Raw genomic sequence first — 5,014 nt, forward strand, 5'->3', positions numbered from 1 at the left:
AGCCCCGGCCAGGCCGTAGGGGCCACGGGTGAGGGGGCCTGGTGGGGCCTGGTGGCTTTGTAGTACGTGCGAGGAGGAGGCCACGGAGGAGCCGGAGCCGGGCCCGATACAGCGCGTCAAGAGGTGCTAGCCGGGTGGAAGGAAAGCCCCTTCCTGGTGAGGACGGTGAGGTGCCAAGCCAGGTACCCGGCAGGGCTGCGCAGCCCCTCTCCTCAGAGGCTGTCAGGACCAGGCTGGATAAAGCCTTGAGCACCCTGGTTTGACCTCTGAGCTGGCCCCGCTTTGAGCCGGGGGTCGGACCTCCCAAGGTCCCTCTGAACCCAGATTACCCTGTGATTCTTCAGTCCCCTCTTCACCATTTACCCATTGCTCACAAGCTCCTCTTCCATATGAGCTTTGTTCAGGGCCTGTTTACAAATACTAGACGATCCAGGCCACAGCTCTGTTTATTTTTGAGCTCTCTAAACCCACTCTGAGTTCTCTCAGACTTTCTGTTTGCTTCAAAAAGAACCACTAAATTTTACTGTAACCAGAGTACCCCAACATAAACAATCCTAATCATCAATATCCCTTTTCTTCCTTACTTCCAAAGGCAAACCTTATCTTTCTCAGTGCTTTGCTTTCCAAACAGTCTTCCTTTATTCTTAGTGCCAATGCTCTTCGCTTTCTTTTCCAGTGAGCCAAGCAAGCACTTTGAGTGGGGACCTGTCCAAACCTCCAGATCTTGCCATGGCTGTTTACAGCTGCTCTGTCAGTCTTTCTTCAAAACTATAACTCACGGAACATCTCTCCTTCTTCTGACTCCCATCTCTTCACACAATAGCTCAAATTAGCATATTATTTTTCCCTGGTTTCCCCCACTTATGGATGAAATAAAGGGTCTGTTGTTTTGAATGGCAAACTCTTTGTTCACGCACATTGTACACGTGGCAGTCCTCTCACAGCACTTGACTCCACTCCTTGTAGCCACATAGGAAGAGAAACATCAGTTTAGATCTTAAATTGCTTCCCAATAAAAGTTGACATTTCCTAAAGGTGAGTCCTCTGTCGGTGCGTTTCTGCCCCATTGCTGCATTATTTCCTCCCTGTTGTCAATGATACTCTGCTCAGGTGAATAATTAGGAAGTATGCAAATACCTTTTTTTTATGCTTAATGCATTTTTTTTACACCTTTGGGAGCATGAAAGCTTTTTTAGGGCTCTGACCAGCTGGCATGGGATTTCTAGCCAATGTTTCTTCACCTGATGAAACAACTAAGATGGTGTGTGGTATTTTTCATCAGATGAACGCTGGCAATTTTGTCCAACCTTGCTGACTTGGTTTTGTGTTTACAGGCCAGTATTTAGAGCTGTGACTTCACTAGAATTCTGTAAAGTGACAAAAATTGCCAAAATCTCTCAACAGTCTTACGAAGATTTCACAGGAAGTGAATAAAAAACTTTGAGTCGCATCTGAGGCTTGTACTAATGGAAGCACACGACTGTCCTTTGCCCTTGCAGCTGCAATGTTGTCTGGACAGCTCACATGTTGCAGAGGAATTTCAAAGACTGGTTCATGGTTCAGGAGGAAATGTCTTATATTTTACAGTTTTGGTCCTTGTTTTGGGTGAGAATGGTCCTAGCCTAACAAACTTGTGTGCAGGAGGTCCCGTTCCAAAACAGGGCTGGGGTCCTCCAGGCAGGCCATGAGCAGTGGCAGTGGAGAGTGTCAGGCGCATCTGATGGCATGCTGCTGTTTGGCTCTGCTGTAGAAATGAGCAGCATCCATCAGCGGTGCTCAGTAAGGGGCTAAGGGCTTGACTCTGCTCTAACTGGGGCTGCAGAGACCCAAACCCGCCTCCTGACCAGGGAAGGTTGGTTTGCAGCGTCCTCTCTGCGTGTTCTTCCCAGTGCTCCTCACAGAATCCCAGAATGGCAAGGGTTGGAAGGGCCCTCTGGAGAACACCCAGTTCAACCCCCCTGCTCAAGCAGGCTCACCCAGAGCAGGGTGCACAGGACATCGTCCAGATGGGGTTTGAATAGCTCCAGAGAAGGAGACGCCACAGCCCTCCTGGGCAGCCTGTGCCAGGGCTCAGTCACCCTCAAAGTAATAAAGTTCTTCCTCACATTCAACTGAAACCTCTTCTGCTTCAGCTGGTCCCCATTGCTCCTTGTCCTGTCGCTGGGCACCACTGAGAAGAGTCTGGCTCCATCCTCATGACATCCACCCTTAAGATATTTGTATATGTTGATGAGATCCCCTCTCAGTCTTCTCCAGGCTAAACAAGCCCAGCTCCTTCAGCCTTTCCTCATGCCTGTGTGCTCTGTATGAGGCACATGGCCCGTCCTGGTGTTGTCCTTAGCCCCCTCCTCCTGAGTGCAGTGCCGGCGCCGGTACCGGCTGCCTGCAAGTGACTGTTGGTGACCTGGGAAGCCGTGGTCAGTCTGAACTCCTGCCAGGCCGGGGAGGGGTGCGAAGCAGTGCTGCTCCGGGAGCAAGTGGGTCTCCTGGAACAGCTCTCCTGACCATTTGATAATAAATGCTAAATTACAGTCAAATTTCCCCTGAATGCCTTGCCTTTCCAGCTCATGAAGATCACGTGCAGTAATCAGCCCCAGCTTGGAGAGTCATTATAAAATCAGCGCTGCCTCAGGGCTGCGAGGAAATGCACCCCATCTGACCCATTAATACTTAAATAACACACAGTAACGCAGAGTTTGGTTAGCTAATTCAGCTGAACTGATAACATCAGCCATGCCACAAGAGAGATTTAAAAGTAATATCCCGACAGATACCACGAACAGACAAGGGAGGATGTTGATCTCAGAGACTTTCCGAAGATGATACCGATGCCTCAGTTTGCTTGCTCGCAGAGACTGTATGTTATGCTGATTATCCGTTATCCCCTATAGTCTGGAGTTTTATTAGAAGAGCAGGTTTACATGTAGATTAAAGATAGCACAGGACAATATGAAAAGTTTAGGTGCGTCAGTGGCTCACTTGAGCTTCTTGCAAAATTTGTTGCTTGTAAAGATAACCAGTCTGGCCAAGATAAGAAGCAAAATTAGAGGGAAATAGAAGACCTTGAGGGCAAAACAATAACCACAACATACTGCTCTCGGGCAAGGGGATTCTCCCAGAGATACCAGAGAGCAGGAGTGGGCACTCTGAGGGACATGTCTGTCCCATGGCACCAAGCTGTGACCCTGTCAGGGGCTGCTCATGGCTGCCCAGAGATGGAGCAGTCATCCTGCGGCAGGAGGCACTGGGAGATGAGGGGTGCTCTTGGGCATGCAGCTGGAAGCGTTCAATGCCTACAGGCTCTGTTCTGGGCTGGTAAAGTGTTGCAGAGCACGTTCAGGCCCCAGCCTTTGCCCTGAAGGTGCGTCACGGCCTGGCACAGGAGAGGACTCTGCTGCCCAGAAGGGAGGACGATGGTGAGGAGCATCATCAACAGCCTAATGGGCTTCCCTGTAGGGCACAGCCTTACCCTGGGCAGTGGTACTCCAGGATGAGGCTGTCCCAGACCCCCTGTCCCACTGCCCTTTGGGCCAGGCACACTCCTGCCCACCCTGCCAGCCCCTCAGCAGTGAATCCAGTTCATGTAAACTGTGCGAAATTGAATCCCAAATGGACTAGTGCCCAGCACACCCTGCCCAAGCTGAAGGCATGGCAGCGGTGATCCATTCCACAGCAAAGAGCCAGTGTAGACTGGGGCAGAGTCTCCTTGGCAGGTTGTAGAGTTGGGCCCAAGGGCTGAAGCCATTCTGGGTTGCAGACAGAGGCCTTCTCACTAGGGATGCTCCAGTGAATTTAGCTCATGTGCTTTCTGCCATGGTCAGTGCAGAAGTCAGCACGGGTCTGACTCTCTTGAGGTGGCTGTGGGCCAGGCAGGGAGTTTGCACTAAACGTTGCATTTCTTCTGCACTGGATGTCAGAGTTGTGCTAATGAGAGCTTGGGGACCTGCTGGCATTTTGCAGCGCTATATTACAAAGAACCTTTTTCTTCTTTCTCTGTGGAGTCAGGTTCAGATGAGCAGGCAGCTCAGGGAAAGGCACTCAGAGCATCTTTTGCTCCTGCTGCTCCTCAGCTGACCCCACAGCAGAGCACACCATCCCTTTTAGCTGTGAACTCATGGCAATGGCTGAACTCCACCCCTCTGAGCCGCGGAGTGGATGATGTGCAAAAAACCAGCATTACCAGTGAGCTCAGGATACCCCTGTGCAGGCAGGGGTGCACCCAGACATTGGTTTGGCTGGCCAGTACTCTGAGCCCTCTTGGATACGGTGCTACTTCATCTCATTGTCCTTCCCTCCTCCACCACTACACAAACCATCCGGCCACTGCTGCATTAAGTCATCTGTTCCACTGCAGAGCTCGTAGCTGATCAGTGACTTGTGTTTTCACACCAGCCCAGCACATCCTTGAAACATGTAGGACATCATAAAGTCCCACAAAAATGGCATCATTTCCTAGACTAGAGGGACTGAGCAGGGCAGTCCATAGTGGCATCCAGCTTCATGCCAGTTTGGATCATGCAATTACTCTCACTTCTTAAAAAGGGTGTGATTTTCCCCTAGAAAAGCCTCAGGTAGCCCAAGGTGAGCCTGTGGTTTTACCTCCCATTTGTCCCTACGCATCAGTTACCTTACCCTCAGGTAAAGGAGCTCTCTGTTTTCAGCAGTGAAAGCCAGGCTGTAGCAGCCAGTAACATATAAGGATGAGGAGCTTTGCCAGCCATCAAGATTGTGGTGATGCTGGCCAGTAAAATGGAGTGCTTGAGCCAGAAACTGCAGAAGCCTGTGGCTCAGCCTCGGTGAGTGAGCCAGGACACAGGGCTGTGGTGAAGGTGGTGCGTGCCCAGCACCCAGGAGGGGTGGCTGTGCCAAGGCAGGAGAGGCTTCCCAGCCACACCAGGGCTGAGACCACGTCATGCCTGGTGTCATGAACTTTGATGGTGGATGACGCTGATGGGAGAGCAACGGAGAAAACTGGAAATGCTCTGGGAGCTCATGCAGATGTCCTTAAGCTTTT

The sequence above is a fragment of the Egretta garzetta genome, unplaced genomic scaffold (genome assembly GCF_000687185.1).
Source record: "Egretta garzetta isolate BGI_Z169 unplaced genomic scaffold, ASM68718v1 scaffold589, whole genome shotgun sequence".
Taxonomy (NCBI): Eukaryota; Metazoa; Chordata; class Aves; order Pelecaniformes; family Ardeidae; genus Egretta; species Egretta garzetta.